This window comes from Sodiomyces alkalinus, assembly GCF_003711515.1.
Source record: "Sodiomyces alkalinus F11 unplaced genomic scaffold SODALscaffold_6, whole genome shotgun sequence".
Taxonomy (NCBI): domain Eukaryota; kingdom Fungi; phylum Ascomycota; class Sordariomycetes; order Glomerellales; family Plectosphaerellaceae; genus Sodiomyces; species Sodiomyces alkalinus.
This window is the reverse complement of record NW_021167084.1, coordinates 295,677-313,906: the sequence shown is the minus strand read 5'-3', so window position 1 is coordinate 313,906 and position 18,230 is coordinate 295,677.

The following is an 18,230-nucleotide window of genomic DNA, read 5'->3' as shown; positions in this document are numbered from 1 at the left end:
CGGTTAGTCTAATCTGGTTAAGAAGCTCGTTAAAGAGTTCTCTTATCTAGATCCTAACTACTAACTTAACTTCTCTTACGAGGTTTATTAGCTTCGGGTAAAGTATAAGACGTATAAGATTAATAGCGTTTATTAGGTTAGGGACTTACTATAGTAAATCACTATCTAGAAGGCTAAGGCCGAGCGGGTTTAAGGCACTTTTATCGAAGACTCCGAGCTCTACGGTATTATCCTTACTATTCTGTATAGGGATATCTATATATTTATCGCTAATAGGCTTAAGATTCGAGGCACCGACTTAAGAAAGATAGTTAAGAGCTATAAGCTACTTTTAGACCTACTACGCGAGTAGTCTACGGATATCTAGGAAGTAAAGGGTAAGCCTATAGATAGGGACGCTATACTAGGTATAGCTAAGTCTAATTAGCCTAATAGTACCGCTTTCTAGCCCACAATCTTAAGGCGGCCTACTATAGTTTAGGAGTCTATAGCCTCTTAATCGGATATAGATAAGCTCGCCGACCTCCTTAAGAAGTGTGCTATTTCCCTTATCTATAATAGAGCTAAAGGCGTTAGGGGTATTACCGCCTAAGTGCTCGCCCTATCTAAGAGGATAGGCACGGAGAAAGTCTAAGCCCTTCTCGCTATAAAGTTTAATCTAAAGAACGCCTTTTATACTATCCTTAAGCACGCCTCTTAGCCTACGATAACTACTTTCATACACTTCGCCACCCCTAATTAGGCTAACGGTGCCGCTTCCTAGCCTAATAACGCCTAATACACCGAGGAGATTTACTACGGAGGACCCCGCCCTAGATATAATAACCGGCGTAATAATAGCCGCCCGACCTAATAATATAATAACCGCCTAGGATAGCAGAGAGGTGCCTAGAATAACGGATAGCCCCCGCTAGCTCGCTACTACTACTACGGCTAAGAAGGGTATCGGAGAGATAACTACCCTATCCTAATCCACGATAGCGCCTATAACCTAGTTAAGTAGGAGTTCCCCGCGTATTTAGTTATAGATTAGACTAGTACCTGGGTAGCCTACTTAAAAAGCGAGCTACGAGTTAACGAGTACTGGCTATACTAACGCCTTATACTATATTAGCTAGCCACTAAGCTCTATAGCTAATTTAAGGAGCTTATAAACCTTTATATTAAGACCTTCTAGCCTGCTACCCCCCTATAAGACTAATAAGACTAATAGACTTATAATTAAGTATATAGCTAAGTAGGTATAGAAGTAATAGACCGGTTAGAGTGGTTAGGCCACCTAAGCCACTTAAGCCTTAAGGGTTACTAAGGTCACGGGATCTATTAACTTTATTATAGCTAGAGTATATACTACGTCTATATCTCGATATACTTCGACCGACCCCTAAGACCCTCTTTATACTACTAGGAGTAGTAGAATTAGTAAACCCACGCTAAAAGTAGCTAGTTCCCCTAATGAGGCCGTTTAATAGACCCTAACGACTCCGGAAAGCTCCTAAAGGGTTATAGAGATAGTTAACGATACCGATATAGACAACGGTCTAACCCCTGATTCGATAACCCCTATATCTAGACCTATTACCACCTCGACTACTACTCGGTCTATCTCGCGAGCCTCGGCTTAAAAGGATACCCTTAATTTATTTAACTAAGAGGCCGTTATATAAAAGGTCCGCAAGAAAAGCCTAAAGCACCTTTTAAAGATAGAGGTTAAGGTTCCTATAGTTTACCTCCTCTCTATTAATAGAGCTATCCTCGCGGACTATAAGGAGATGCTAAGGTTAATCGGTAGCTAGGTAAAGCCTTATAAGGTTATCCGCTTAACCCCTAAAAAGGCCTTTTTTATAGACTCCTTACCCCTAAGACCCGAACGTCTTATATAGTTTACGAATACCACGACTATAGCCCCTACGCCTAATAGTGCCCTATGTATCACGCCCGCCCCGATAATTAATAAACTAAAGCCTCTTACTATTTACGCTAAGTATATAATGATACGGGTTAGCCTAACTAAGCGAATAGCTAAGGCCTGCCCTGCGGAGGACCGTTTTTATATAGTTATTAACACAGGAGCTATCTTTAACACTATCCGGCTAGACCTCGTGGAAAAGCTAGGACTACGGGGTTATATCGGTAAAAGTAATATCGCAATTAAGGGGATTAACGACGTAGATAGGGTAAACTACGCAGGATATCTAAAGGAGCACCTCTAAGTCAGGGACTAGTATAGGAAAGTCTATTTTATAGTAATCAAGGGAATAAGGCCTAGAATACTTCTTAGTCTACCGTTTTTACTTAATAATCACGCCTCTTTTACCTATAAAGACGGATAGATTAATATAGACTTTGCCCACGGGGACGCTAGTATTATTATCCCTATCGCTAATAAAGAATAGGTCGATAACCGCCCTTATAGATAGAGCTAGCCTAAGTTTAAAGAGGAGGAGAAGCGTTAAGAGGAGGAGGATTTAATCGATCTAAGTATCGGATAGTAGGGGAGGATAGCGTCCCTTATAGTTAGTCCGGGGCCGCTACCTTAATATCGAGTAACGATAGGATTAGCGGTTCGCCCGATTAGGGGGCGAAAAAGAAGGAGGAGGCGAGGGAGGAGAAGGAGAAAAAGAGGAAGAAGAGCGACGACGATATTTTCTTTTATTTAGATAACGAGGACGCTATTACTTTAATAGCCTTCCTATTAATAAAGGAGGTAAAGTCCCTAATAAAGAGAATTTATATAGCCTTAAGGGCGATGCCACGAAATTAGGGCCGAGGATATAAGAGGTGTGTTGCGGAGGCTCCCTATAAAATAACTACGACTATATAATAATAACTAATTCATACTAACTACTTATCTTTTTCGACTTTTTTACACTACTATTAGCCTGATTACCCTAATAGCCTCTTAGTCTTATATTTTCGAAAGGACCGGATAATATAGAATAATTCCTAGATAAGAGCGCTTAAGGCTCTAAAGAAAGAGGAGGATAGTATTACTAGTATAGCCGCGGTTACGACGAGGAGGCTATAGTAGCCGAAGAGGAGGAAGTCCTAGAATCTTATTAAAGAAGTATACTATCCCCCTAATTGCGAAGGCGTCTTTACTATATAGAAGCCTAAGGCTTTTAAGGTTTACCCTCTTAACGATATCCTGTCCGATAGAAGTGTCCCTGATAAAGACCCCTATTAGAAGAAGAATATCCTCGTAGAAATTAAAGAGGAAGACTAGGAGCTAGAAGACGAGCGGTTTATTAGCCTAATTATACTGAAGTTTTCTAAAATTATACTCTGTTCGCGCCTTATACCCGAAAGACTTAACGCTATCCTAAAGACCGTCGACTACTTAACCCCTAAGGAAAAGGAGCTCTTAACGAAGGTCCTCCTAAACCGAGAGGTAGCTATTACGTAGGATTAGACTAAGTGCGGCCGCCTTAATAAACGGGTAGCCCCTCTATAGAAGATTCGAGCGGTTCCTTATAAGGCGTGGCAGGCGAAAGGGATCCCTATCTCTAAGGCTTTAGAGTCTATAGTCGTATAGATAATAAAGGACCGCCTTAAGAAAGGTATAATTAAGGAGAGCCACGTAGCCTATCGTAACCCCTGGTTTCTAGTTAAGAAGAAGGACGGTAATATACAGCTTATTAACTCGGCTATTAAAATTAACGTAGTAACCCTTTAAGATACCTTTATACTGCCTAGGGCCGATAAGTTCTTTAAGGATTTCGCTATATATAAGCTTGTATCCCTCTTAGACCTCTTTTTCGGCTATAATTAGGTCACCCTTAACGAGGAGTCTTAAGACCTAACTACCTTTATAACTATTATTAGACTCTTTAGGATATATACCCTTCCTTAGGGGGCTACTAATTTAGTGGCCTAGTTTATACGTATTATAACCCGTATTCTTTATAACCTTATTCCTTAGTGCTATAGACCCTTTATTAATAATATTATAGTGAAAGAACTAATAACCACCTACGAGGATACCCTAATTAGACCTAGAATTCGCCGTTTTATAGCCGAGTATATCGCTAATATCGATAAAGTGCTTCTTAACATGGAGCTAGCTAAAGGCATTATCGTAGGTATTAAGAGCTAGTAGTATTAGAAAGTAGCCACTATCGTAGGCTACGTCTACGGTACTAATAGCCGTTCCCCTAAGTAGGCTAAGATCCCGAAGGTCCTAGAGTAGGAAAGATATAGTACGGTTTCTAACGTTTATTTATTCCTTAGTCTCGCTATCTTTTACCGAGTCTGGATTTATAAGTTCGCCGTTATCGCTAGACCCCTAACCGACCTACTACGAAAGAATACTGCCTTTAAGTGGGAGGAGCCTTAATAATACACTATAAACGCCCTTAAAAAAGCCCTTACCACTACCCTTATCCTAATTACTATTTAGTATACCGAAGGCGTAGGAGTTATTTACGTTATCGTCGACGCTAGTATAGATAGATAGAGTGGAATCCTCGGATAGTACGTTAAGGATAGAAGAGCCGTGGCACGGTATAAAAGCGGACGTTAGTCTCTTATAGAGAGGGTCTATAATACTAGTAAGCTAGAGCTAAGAGGAGTCCTAAAGACCCTTCGGCGCCTACGTAACTACCTTTATAGGGTTTACTTTATCCTTAAAACTAATACCTAAGCCCTCCTATCCTAGTTAAAAGGATCTACTACTAACCTCCCTAATACCCTGATTATGTAATAGCTCGCCTGCCGGCTCTTCGACTTCGACGTTAAGTATATTAAAGGATCTAAGAATACTATAGCTAATAGACTCTTACGGATGCCCGGAATACCCTTTAATTAGACTAACGACGATACCGAAGGAGACCTAAACGACTTCGTGGACGATAGAATCTTCCTTACGGAAGCCGAGAAGCAGTTTAACGACCCTACCTTAGCTAATAATATCCTCGATAAGGACCTTACCTAGAGTTAGTTTTCCCGATAAATAGCTACCTTCTTAACGACCTTTCGCGTGCTTAGGGGAATAGATCCTAAGGAAGCCCGTAGAGTTAAAGATAAAGCCACCCGTGTATTCCTTAAGAACGGACTGCTATAGACCCGAGTAACTAAAGCCGATTTAACCCCTAAACGCTGGATTAACAATAAGGATACCCAGGTTAACCTAATTAGGAGAGCCTACGATGAATCCGGATACCGAGGAAGGTAAGGCACCTACTATCGCCTCGCCGCTAACTACTTTTAGGATAGTATCTATAAGAGTATTTAGAGGTTTATCGAGTCCTGTTCTGAATACTAGGCCCGCCGTAGCCGTTCTTAGGAGGACCCCCTAATCGTAATAAGCCTGCCCGAGGCCGCCCTCCCTTTTACCTGGGTCTACCTAGACGTTTAATATCTCTAAGGATAGTATCTTATAGAGGCCCGTTATATATTTATAGGTTAGGTTAAGGCCTGGTTATTAAAGAAGAACACGTTTAAGGCTATTACCTTATTTCTATAGGAAGATATAATCTATAGGTATAGGCTTTATATAATCTTTCTTATAGATAGAGGTCTAGAGAATAAGGGTTCTATAATCGAGCTAAACTGTCGCTATAGGACTACTTAAAAGCTCGCCTTAGCCTATTACCCCCGCGCTAATAGCCTTAACGAGGTTAGGTATAAGGCTATTACCCACGCTCTATCTATCTAGTCGAAGCTTTACTCTAAAGCCCTTTATAAGATCCTCCTAATAGTCCTCTTCGCTAACCGTATAACGGTAAAAGCTTCTACTAGCCGTACCCCTTTCTTCCTTCTATATAGCCATAAGGCTATTACCCCAATTAAGACGACCTACCTAACCTAAAGAGTACTAGACTAGGGTCGCGTTAAAACTCCTAAGGATAAGATAATACTTCGGTTAAGGGCTTTTGCCTAGCTTAATACTAACCGATAAGCTGCTATTACTATAATTACTAAATAATAAGGGCGACGGATAGCCTATATTAACACTAGCCGTGCCCGGGTGCTCTGTAAGTAAAGGCTATAAGTTAAGAATCTTATACTGGTTTATAATACTAAGAAAGCTATCGATATAAGCCGTAAGGCTAAGCTCGACTACCGCTAGAACGGCCTATATCGTATCCGAAAGACTAACCACGATAATAAGTCCTTTATCCTTAAGACTCTTACTAGGGAAGAACTAAAAGGGATTACTTTTACCGCTAACCGCCTAAAGAAGTTTATTAAAAACGACGATAGGTACTAGGAGCCTAAGAACTAGACTATACTTAAACGGGACTGTAACGAAGAGCTTAAGATCACGTACCCTGCCCGAGGAGCGCCTATTACCGAAGAAGTCACCGAAGTACCCCTTTTACCTAATAAGGACCCTAAGGAAGATACTAGGGCCGAGGATAATATTAGTTCCCTTAATTATATTATTAACGATATTTTACGCCGCTCTAAGAGACTAAGAGACTTATTAGGGGAGTATTATAAAAAGCTGTAAGAAGAGTTAAAAAAGGTAAGGGAGTCTAGTACCGTTAAGGTGTAGATTCTATAGCGCCTAGATTTTGACCCGAGTAAGTACGAGGATTATACTAGCGAGCTATATTTTATTCTTTATTATTATTTTCCCTGATTTCCTTTATTTTTAAAGCCTATACTCGTTAGGAGGCTAGCGTGTAGTCTTAGGGCTAAGGGTAAATAGAGCTAAGTCTTTTATCCACCTAGAGTCGCGATATACGCTAGTATAAAGGGCGTAAACCTATAAATAATCTTTCTAACTACTACCCTAGTCCGTTTCTTTTTTAAACTTTTACCTTTATTATCCTGATTAAAGACACTATAAACCTATCTAGACTTATTTCCCCGATTAGAAGACTTTTCCCTATATTTATTATTTATTATATTTATAAGTAAGCCTAACTACGTGGACGTTATAGAGATATACCACTATATACTCTCTTTTCTATAATAAGTATAGGTTTCTTTTATTATAATCTTAAATTCTTTACTCCTATTCCCCTAATCACCGTATAATTTATTAGACCTAAGCTAAATTACACCTGGTTTAATATAAGCTGTCTATTCTACAGAAGGGAGTTATAGTCGGGAATAACTAGTATAGGGACGGTTATAAAGGCTATAATATAATTAAGAGAAATGCCGTTAAAGGCTATAAGCCGTAAACCGTAAATCCCTCCTTTACTAACCCTAGGACTAGTAACTTATTAGGTTATTACGTTAATCTTAAAGGTCGATTTTAGAAGTATAAGAGCCACCCCCTTCCTACTACTTAAAGCGCCCTTTTCCTAATCTCTATTACTAATCGCTCTCCTTATAACTAATATTATATCCCTATTCCCCTAACCACACCTATATATACTACCGTTAAGCCTACTATATAAAAGTTCCTCGTCCGGAAAGAAAAGACTAACACTATACCTATTACTAGAAGAGTAAGTTTAAGACACTAAGTCAACGGCGTTAAGAGCCCCGCTAGAAAACCCCCTAATAAAGAAAAACGTAATATTATAACGACGACGGCGGTAAAAATAATAAAAACCGGAAAACCCGGGGATTCCCTAGTTTTATTAGCCTAATTAAACGACTACCAGCCGCTACCTATAAATTTTATTCTTCTTATAAGGGCTTTATCAGTAGATAGGCCTGTAGAGTCTACTCGTATAGAGTAGAAAACGGATTATTATAAAGAGAAGGAAAAAGAGAAGAAGATAAGCCACGAAGAAGACCTCCTTTTATACCTTATTTCCCCTAACCTTACTACCTATTCCCCTAATTAGACCTATTATAAAGTTCTCGCGAAAAGAGTAATACCCTAAGCACTAGGGAACGTTATTTTATAGAAATCCCGTTTATCTATTAGAGTTATATTATTTAGATAATTAACTATCTAATTCCCTTCCTTATAAGCCACCCTATAAACCGCGCACCTATCCTTACCACCTATTCCTCTAATTATAAAGCACCCTATTAAGTAAATAACTTAGTTTCTAGGTTAGGATCGCTTTTATAGTCACCTTCCTTAGGCCTGTATTTCTTAGAGACCCGGCGCTAAACCTAAGCCCTCTTAGGAAGCAGAATAGTCTAGTAGATAACTGTTTCCTCCCGGTTAAGCACCTCCTTAGCCTTACGGATAATATTATAATACCTATCCACCTCCTTCCTATACCGAGCTAAAAGTATTAGGATAAGACTAAGTAAGCTATTATAAGCCTTAGAGGTTTTACCGCTATAGACCTAGCGTATTTAGCGAGTAATCTTATAGCTTATAGCGGTTATATTAACCAGGAAAACGCTAGTCTAAGGGAAGTGGATCGGGTATTATTTATCGTTATAGAAAGACTACGGTAGTACTAAGTTATCCTTAGAGAGGGGATTATAGTGTTTAAAGCCGGGGTAATTATTATCGGGCTAGCTAATCTTATATTTAGCCTACTAAAACTCCTTACGGAGGCCTTTATCTCGGAATATATAAATAGACTTATAGAATAGATAGTTAGCGTAGTCGGGGAAGCGTGGATTCTACGGTAAGGAGACGCACTTATAGAATAGGTATGTAATCTTATTATTAACCTAATCTATTATAGCTATCTAGCGTTATTCGTAGCACTAACAGAGCACCTTATTAACTACGCTATATACCTATATAATAAGTACCCTAACGGCGTAAAGCCTTATCACGATCTTTATAATATACTCTCTTTAGGGGCCCGCGAGATCCTTAGCCACGAAAATACAACGGCGGAATAAGGGCGTCTTAAAGAAGTTACGTATTTCCCTAAATAGAGCCTATTCTATGTCCCGGTTAGTAATATTTAATAAAGTATTCTAAAACCGGTTTATAACGGTAAGCCGGGTATCTAAATCGATAAAAGAAGATAAAAGGTCGAGCTCGACGTATAAAACGCCGCCCTTACTAGCTACCTCGAACTAACCGATATAAGTATTAACCTTAGCACTAAAATCAGCACGCCCTAATTAGGGTAACCACGAGAAATAAGGAAAGAAAACTTATAGTTATATCTATAGGCATTACCTAAACGTTATACTCGTTAAGAGTGCCCCTTACTAGACGCGTCTTAGACTAAAACCACGGAATAGACTTAACAGACTCCTATCTATTAACGGCCTTCTTACGTTTATACGGTTCCGCTTCGTTTAATACCCTAATTATATTCTTAGAAGCTATAGTATACATTCGAGAAGTTAGGAAGTTATTATAGTGATAGTGCTATCGGTAAAGATAACTATAGAAGTGGTAATATTACTTAGAAGAAGAGGAACGAAAAGCCAGGGATCCTATGTCTTTTAGATTTAAGAGACAGATAAGCAGAGACGTTAACTAAACGGCTTATAGCTTCTATAAGTTAAGGGAGGCGTCTCTAATAAAGTAATTATAACTATTCGACCTACCTTTATAGCTATTTATAGCTACCTCCTTTTATTTTCCTTTATTATAGAATCACGACTCTGCCTACTACCTAATAATAAATAAAAAGCCTTATTAGATATTTACTAGCTAATTATAGTAAGCGCCGAAGCCAGTTAGCTAATTATAGTAAGCGTTTCTAATATCGATTTCCTAATTTAGCACTTTCTTTCCGATTTTATAAAGGCTATCTTTATCACGACTTAGGAAATAACCTCCTTTAACGACTAAAAGACCGTTCGAGCTATAGTTATAAGCTAAGGACTCCTGCTTAAAGAGAAGAGCCTTTAGAAAAGGTCCTTAGAGGATAAATAGAACCCTCCTCGGCCTTAATCCTAATCTCTCCCCCTTCGATATTTCCTTATAGACTTAGGCTTACCTATTCTTCCTTATTATATTTTACCCCTTTTCCGCTATTTTAATCTCCCCGTTTCCCCCCCCGAATATCCCTTCTTCCCTTTTTCTCTCTTTTTTTTTCGTAAGGAATTATTACTAAAGACTCTAATCAGGGTAACGTAAGTAACTGTAGACACTAGATCCTGCGAATATCGACGCTATAGCCGTTAATAACTTTATAGACTACTAGGCCACCGCCCTTGAGGGCTTAGACCTAAATAAGGGTATTTAGCCTAAAGGACGGACCGCTATCGAGTTAAGTACTAGGCCCTATAAGGAGTATAACCCTAAAAAGAGTAGGTGGGCGTTCCTAGTAAGTGGTTTACCGTACGGCCTCTTTAAGGCCGTAGATAATGATACCCCTTATACTAGGTTTAAAGCTATCTCGAAGGACGGCTAGCAGATAGTTTAGGGACTCCTGGATAAGAATAAGAATAACGAGTTAGACGTAAAGGCCGTAGGGCTCGCCATATTATAATCGCCTCTAATAATCTTATATAGTAAAGGATATCTTAAGGTCCGTTCTATCTTAATATTAGCCTACCGGCTACGTAAAGATATTAAGGCCGATAGGTAGTAAGAGAAAAGCATTATAGAAGAAGTAATAAGTGCGGTGGTTAGCCGTAGGTAAGGGGATTTAAGGCCTAGGGTATTCCTTAATAAGATTCCGTGCTAAGGAATAGATACTAAAGGTAAGGCGGAGTTTATAACTCTCTCCGATAAGGCGCGGTAATATACTAAAACTAACCGCTTTATCCTTATAATCTGCTATATCGATAATAACTATTTTATTAGTCTAATTATCGACTAAGAGACTTAGATTATATATAGGTACGATAGTATATAGTCTAACGGTAAAGGTGAATAACGCCTCCTCGAAGTCGCCCGTCTTATAATATAGTGGATAATATTTATCGGAGCTCCTAAAAAAGCCGTTAATAGTATAGCTAAAAAGTTCTATATTATCCTTAGCCCTATATAGCTAGACGGTTACTTATATAGTCCTTTTATTATAGAATGGATTAAAGCTTTGGTCTAAAAGGGATATCTATTCCCTTAGAGCTCTAAGATTTATAGGTTTACTTAAGGTCGTTATTACGGGAATAATATAGGGGAATATACTCGGTATATTAAAGAAGGCTAGATGATTTATATTAGTAAACTCTTCGGCTTTAGTCACTATATAGAACTAGCTATAAAGCCCGCGACGCTACCTCCCGAGGCCCTTAAGACGATTAGATTCTAGCCTATTAATAAGACTAAGAAATAGATACCGGTTAACCCGCTTAAGGGTCCTAAGACTCCTAAAATACCTAAAGTTAAGGAAGAGTCTATTAACCTTACTAGTTCCCCTAATCCCGAGATTATAGATCTTACTAACTCGTCCGGCCAGAGTTTCTAGGACCCCTTAGTATTATCCGATAGTAGTAGTAACGTCGACGACGTAGGTCTTAGTAGTCTTAAGCTCTAGACACCTAAGGGTAAGAAAGCCGTAAAGTAGACGCCGCCGGCTATTAAGAAAACACCGCCCCTAAAGATACCGAAGATACCTAAGACGCCTAAGACTCTAAAGGCCTCTAAACCCTCTACCGCTTTAAAGAAGAGGAGTTACGATATCTAAGATAAATAGGAAGAGGAGGCGAAGTACCAGGCTAAGGGTATAGAGATATCTTATTACCTGCTTTACTATAGACTCGTAGATATACGGCCTTTAGCTAAGCGCGTTAGTCCTATTAGGCCGAGTCTATATACTAAGGAAGAATAGGTTAAGTCCTTTAATAACCTATACCGAGTAGGCCTCCGTAACGTAGTGGCTAATAGCGCGCTATATCTGCCGCCGCCTTAGGCTATACCTTAGGAAGAATAGCTTTGTTATAACGCGGGGATTAAATAGGAGGCAGATAAGGCTACCGCTAATTAAGAGGCCAGGAAGGCTAATAAGCCTAACTATATAGTCGGAGAAAGAACCTTACGAAAGCGTAAGTAAAGGTATATATAGAGGATTAGATAAGAGATATCTCGAGGAAATAGTCGGTGGAGATAGTAAGGGAATAGTATATACGGAGGAACTAGAATTAAGAGGATCCCTAATCAGGTATACGTGGAGGACGGGGTAATTAGAGGAATAAGGGTATACGATAGCTCTTTACTTAGTTTATTTACTTATAACTGCTTATTTTTAGGAGTTATCTATGCTACGAGGGCGTAATTAAGATAACTAGGGCCGTATTATAACCGCGTAGATACGGCGTTAGAGTGGTTCGGTAGACAGTTATATAACCCCCCTTTTAAGGCCGCTGGATCCGCTGCTTATATATATATTAAGAACAGGCTCGGGACGTCCCTATCGAGGGATAAAGATATAATTATTATCCTCTTTTATAATTACTTATTCTACGTTTAAGGTATCTTTCCAGTTTAACTTACGTTACCCTGATCAGAATAATGACTACCGATCTACTTCTTCGCTTAAGGTTATAGCGGTGTTGGTTATGTTTTGGTTATGTATCGTGGTCTTACTAGACTGACCTCTTTATCTGATCTTTATCTTGACGATCTGGTGCCACTACGTCTTTATCCAGTTATAATACCTTATACTAACGCTAATAGCTCTGCTTCCGTTATAGATATCGTGACTGTATCCTGCTTATTAGTGCATCACACTATTATACCGCTAAATAAGCGTATCACGTATGCTTAACTACTCTTTCGATTAAGGGTATTATTGGTAAATAAGGCGTTAGTGTAGATTTCGATAGTATCGCTACCCCCTAGTTCTAACGTAAACGATTAGCTATTAATTAGATAGAGGATTAAATAATCGGCGGCCTTATAGTGAATAGGCCCTGGATTAATGTTAAACCGGTATAGCCTGGATACTATAAACGCGATATTAGGCCGCGTTATTATTACTATGTATAGTATAGATCCTATCTTCCGTTAATAGCTTTTAACGTTAGTCGAGGTCCCTGAATAGGGCAGCAGCTCTATAACCTTAATTAGGTGCGTTAGGCGATAGTTACTACTATACGTACTATTCGGCTTTAATAGGCATTCTAACTTAGTAATATAGTCGTGTTATAATAGCTAGATTTTACGGGCGACGCGGTCGCGAATAACTTTAATACTAAGGAACCATTATAAAGGATCGCCACCTTATAGGTTATAGTGGCGTTATAGGTTATTAACGGCCTACTCTATCTACGCCTTGTATTATTCCTTATAAGTAATAACGATATCGTTAACGTAGAAGAATAGGATTAAACCGCGCCGTAGAAAATAATATAGTTTTTACGGCACTATCTAGAAGCCGTCCGCTAAAAGGATAGCAGAGAAATGCTTTTACTAAAGCAGTGGAGACTCCTTAAGTCTATATAACGCCTTTTTCAGGTATAAACGACTCCTAGGGGCTAGAAAGCCTAGCGGCGGGTATATAAAGATATTATAGGGGAGGGGCGTGTGTATAAACGCGTTTATAACGTTAAATTATAATAGCGTAAGGTTAAATCGGGCGGCGATAGCTATTAACGCGCGGAATAACCGTCCGGCTAGTATTACTATATATATCTCCTCGAGCGAGAATTAATACTACTAATCTCCTTATACTATAAACCTTACCTTATATTTATATAGAAATCTATGCTTATCGAACTTATATATTATCACCTATATCGAATTAAGAACCTGATATCTATCTGCTATGGACGCCGGCACCCGTATCCATAATCCTATCTCCTCGTGGCTCCGTAGATAGTCTTCTTATACCTATCGGAATAGGTGGCCGTAAGGGTATAAGGGTATATCGCGAGGGTTCTTCGGAGGATAAGGGAGGTTTTTACGGTGGATCTTTACGGCCGCCGGGGTAACCGCCGGAGTACCCGCTAAAGTAACCGCCGGGGTTATATTTCCCGAGATAGCCTCCTAGGATATACTTCCGGTAGCTACCGCCGGGGCTATAGATTCGTAGGGTATTATTAAGCGTCGCTATAACGCTATAGGCGTAGACCTTTTTAACTGTAATTTAGTTAGCGGAGTCCTATTTAATATATATATATTAGGGGCGTGGCGGCTAGCGTTAAACGTAGCGACGTAATAGTCTCTTTTCTAGCTATTTACTTACCGAATTAGTTATGCTCCTTTATTTAATAGGAGCCCTATAGCCGTAGCTATAGGGGTATCATAGCACCGTGTTCCGTTATCCTAGAACCCTACGGCCGTAGGGGTATTACGGCGGTTTCCTAATATAACGGCTACTATTAGCGCTATAACCGACGGCGGGGTTATTAATAGAGTAGGAAGTAGTAGATTAGGCGGATATAGACGGTGATTAGGCGTTATACCGGCTAAATTATACTATTCGTGACCTAAATCTTATCCTGATTAACTCGAGATAGCCTCCTTTACCCCCTTATAGCCGGGCATTACGGACTATAACCTTAACGGTAAAGCCGTCGAGGAAGGGGATCCGGGGGCGTTTATCCCCGGATCTAATAATTCAAAATAAGCAGTTATATAAAGGGGGGGGTCCTTAGCTTATACGTCCGTAAACGGCCGTGAATCTCTAGCCCTCTCCTACTTAATTTAACTAATTAGGTCTTCTAATTACTCCTCTGTTAATTAATAGAGGTTATCCTTAAAGGTGGCGATATCGCCGTTAAAGAAGGCGCGTTCGTTAAAATCTATATCGCGCGTTCGAATAACGCGGTTATAGCGGCGTAGGCTAGGCACCTAGATACGGAAAATATTAGTGGAATCGTAGCCGACGAGGTAGCCGATATAGGCGCGAGGAGCGATACGATTTAATAGCTTATTAGTAGCCTTTTAGGCGTCCTTTATTATCGCGTACGCCTTATAGCCGTAAGCTCGAAGGTGTGATAAAATCGGCTTCTTTTTAAAGAGGACCTTATAGGGCGTTTTCTAATTCTTTTACTGCCTTCGTAGCGTCCGGTTATAGACGTATACGGCCGTCAGAATAGCCTTAGGCTATATAAACGGTGGCAGTTTTACGTGGATATTTATCGTACGACCCTTCGAAATAACCACGGCAGTAGCGCGTTCGGCACCCCCGTTCTATACTTAAGTATCGGTAGCAGATACCTTTAAAAGGATACCCTCGCCACGCAGGAATTAGGTGATATTATAGGATTAAGTTAGCTCGTTATTAGATTCGAAAACGCGTACCTTATAGTCTAATTAGCGGTCTACCCAGGCGAGGAATTCCTTAATTATTACAAGGATATCCACTACTAGCTTACTTTTTATAATGTAGGTGGCCGTAAAACCACTATAATAGTCGGTGAAAAATATAAACCTTAAGTCCCCGTCGGATATTCGTTTAAAATCCGTAAAATTAATCGCTTATTACTCCCCTGCGTAGGTAAGTGTAGTGCGAGGGCGCCTACTAACGTGCCGTTTTATCTTTATAAGCTCGTAGGCCTTATAGTCGATAGTTATTAGTCCCTTGATTTTAACCCCCTATATCTACTCTTCTAGGTGCCGAAGTGGTTCAGGGCCTGCGTGCCCTAGGCGTAGATGCTATAAGATACCCTCCGTAGTGCTTAGATACTATATTATCGATTTATAGATAGCTTTTCGGGTGGAAGAAGAGCCTAGAAAAGCAGCCGCAGATTAGTTAGAGGGCATGTATTCAATAACGGTTTAATTAAAAGGGTAACTTAGCTAGTATAGTATAGATCTATCGGAACGCCGAATATAGTTATTTAGTGGCTTCTAATTCTACTAGTATCCTCGAAGACGTAGGCGTTAGTTAGAGATTAAATTAGAGGTAAAATCCTCGTAGTATATAATGTTTAACAGCCTAAAATCAAGGCCTCCTATTAGTCCGTTTAATCTCACGGTTATATTACCGTAACCTTTAATAGGCAGGGACGAATTACCTACGACTACGTAGTCTCCCGGTATAGCGGGTATAAAATCAGAAAAGCGGGAAAAATCGTTAAAAATATAAATAGTGGCACCGGAATTAAGGATAGTAGAGATTCGAAGAGGGTAGCTAGTAGTAGTGCTAGCCGTAAAGGTAGCGGCGTGGGAGACGCCGCTATAGACGCTACTATAGTTAAGTCACGCCTCTTTAAGCTATACAGAGTCCCGGCTTATATCCTTCTTCACCTTCTTTACGGCGCGTAGTTCTTCTACTTCCGCGCGTAGCGAGGGGTTATATTTAAGGATCCGTTAGACGGTTATTTTAGTGCTCTCGAAGGGTGTCTAATCGTTATATACTATATCCGGGAATAGATAGAAGCAGGCGTTAATATCGTGGCTAGGTATAGCGTATACGCGGTAGATCTGCCCTCTCTGCAGAGTAGATTAGCGGCGCTTAGAACGGTTAGTTAAAGTAGTTAAAGGTGTGGCTATAGGTACCGTGGTAGTGGGATTCTTAGCTTTATTCTTCCCACGGCCGCCCTTCTTACGGGGCTTAGCCGTGGCCTCTAAGGTATCTTTACCCTTTTCGCTTCCGGTATATAGTATAGGGAATATTATAGCGTGGTGGCTACCGCGTTTTCCTTAGTCTTTAAGTCTGGTGTTAATATACTTCTGGCCGAGGGTGTAAAGGTCTTCGGGTATAACTACTTAGTTATCTATAAGGCGTCCCTCGGCCTTAGTCTAATCGCGGCCGGTATAGGGGTGTATACCTCTAAAGAAATCTATAACCTATATATACGTGGCGGGCTTTAAACCGGTATCTTTATAGCTTTATAGTAGTAGCTGCTACTTATCTAATTACTCCCCGAGCTTTTTAAGGCTATTCGTAGGATACCGTGCGTGCTTAATATACTCTTTATAGGTATCGGTTTAGCGGGTGGCTAGGTACTAATCCGTATCGTGTTTAACGGCTTTATACACCTCGCGAGGCGTGCCTCTTTATAGCAGTTATCTGCGGCTTTAATCGATAGTATTAACCTATTAGGTTAGTATAGCGTTAATCTCTTTAAGGTAGCTATCGTATTACGTTTATAGGATCTTCTAGCGCGCGATTTCGATATCGTATACTTTCTAGCCGGCGTCCGTAAGGTCGAGATATTACGTAGGCGTACGCCTAGGTGTTATAGAGGGGAAAGAGCCGTAATCCGGTATTATAGGCTCCTCGGAGGACTAAGTCGGATCGACTAGGCGGAGAAACCTCTACACGTTATTATAGGTGGTAACCGATTCGTACAGGCGTCGCCAGAGCTCTTAATCCTTATAGGTTTTATACGTATTAGGGCTAAGGTGCGATATCTTAATAGTTATTTATAGATTAATACGCTATATCGGCGTAGCTAGATAGCTTCTTAAATCGGTAGTAGTAGTAAAAGGGTATATCTTCACTTAGTAAGTAAGACTCTTAATTATTAAATAAAGCGTAGTCAAAATCGTTATAAAACAGGTCAAAATTAATTAAGGCAATTATATATAATTATAACTGTCTTAGACCGTCAGGGAAACGCTGCCACCGTATTTTATATAGTGCAGATTCTGTAAGCGTCCACCCGGATTATACTCTTAGCAATCCGGCCTATTACGTAACCGAAAAGACTGTGGTCTGTTCGACAGGTTTGCTTCCTGGACGAATGCAACGACCGGTACCGTGTGGTACCTTGTCTCGCGCAGGTACGGAGGATACATACTATCGGTAAGGTAGTAAAAGGTGCGTGCTGGCTACGAAGTACGATGTATTAGACAAGGCCGGCCCTTGGCTGTACCTTGGGGGTTTCTCGTGCCTGGATCTTGATGGACCCGTCCCTGGGTTGGTACCTGGGCGTGATGGGCAAGGGGGTACGAACTGGGGCGACTGAGGGGCCCGGAACCAAGTCAGATGACGGCCTGTGATGCAACTACAACGTACGCACTAGTCCGGCACGTCGATCTCTCCGGCATGTGCGGCAACCAAGCATCGAGTAAAAGTGCTGCTTTCCCCACCAGAACCCGACCATGACCATAGGTAACTGTGTAGACATATAGAGATGCTACGTGTTTCCTTCCATTCTGTGCCAATAACAGAGGACATCCTGAATCGGGGGTTCTGTTATTGAGAGAGAGAGAGAGAAGGGGAAAAGAAGGAAAAAAAGAAAAAAAGGAAAAAAAAAGAAAGAACGCATGTGTACCTAGTAGGGGACGTGACAGAATCGGCAGGTCGGTGTCCATCGCAACAAAATGGACAAAAATATTGACACGAACTCCCCCCGGCGGACCTTATACGAGAACGTATACCGAAGGAAGAAGAAATAGTCTGAAGGAATCGAACCCATGCCATCCATCCATCAATCGTGAACGCCGTCAAAGTAGTAAGAGTATATATAAGATGTAAGAAGAGGGGAATGAGATTCTGTCAGTTGTCCGAAAACGGATCATGCCCAGGTCGAGACGAGTCATGGAGTTAGCCCGAGCCACCCAACGGGGTTCGAGGTGGGGCTGTACAAAGAACGAAGTAAGG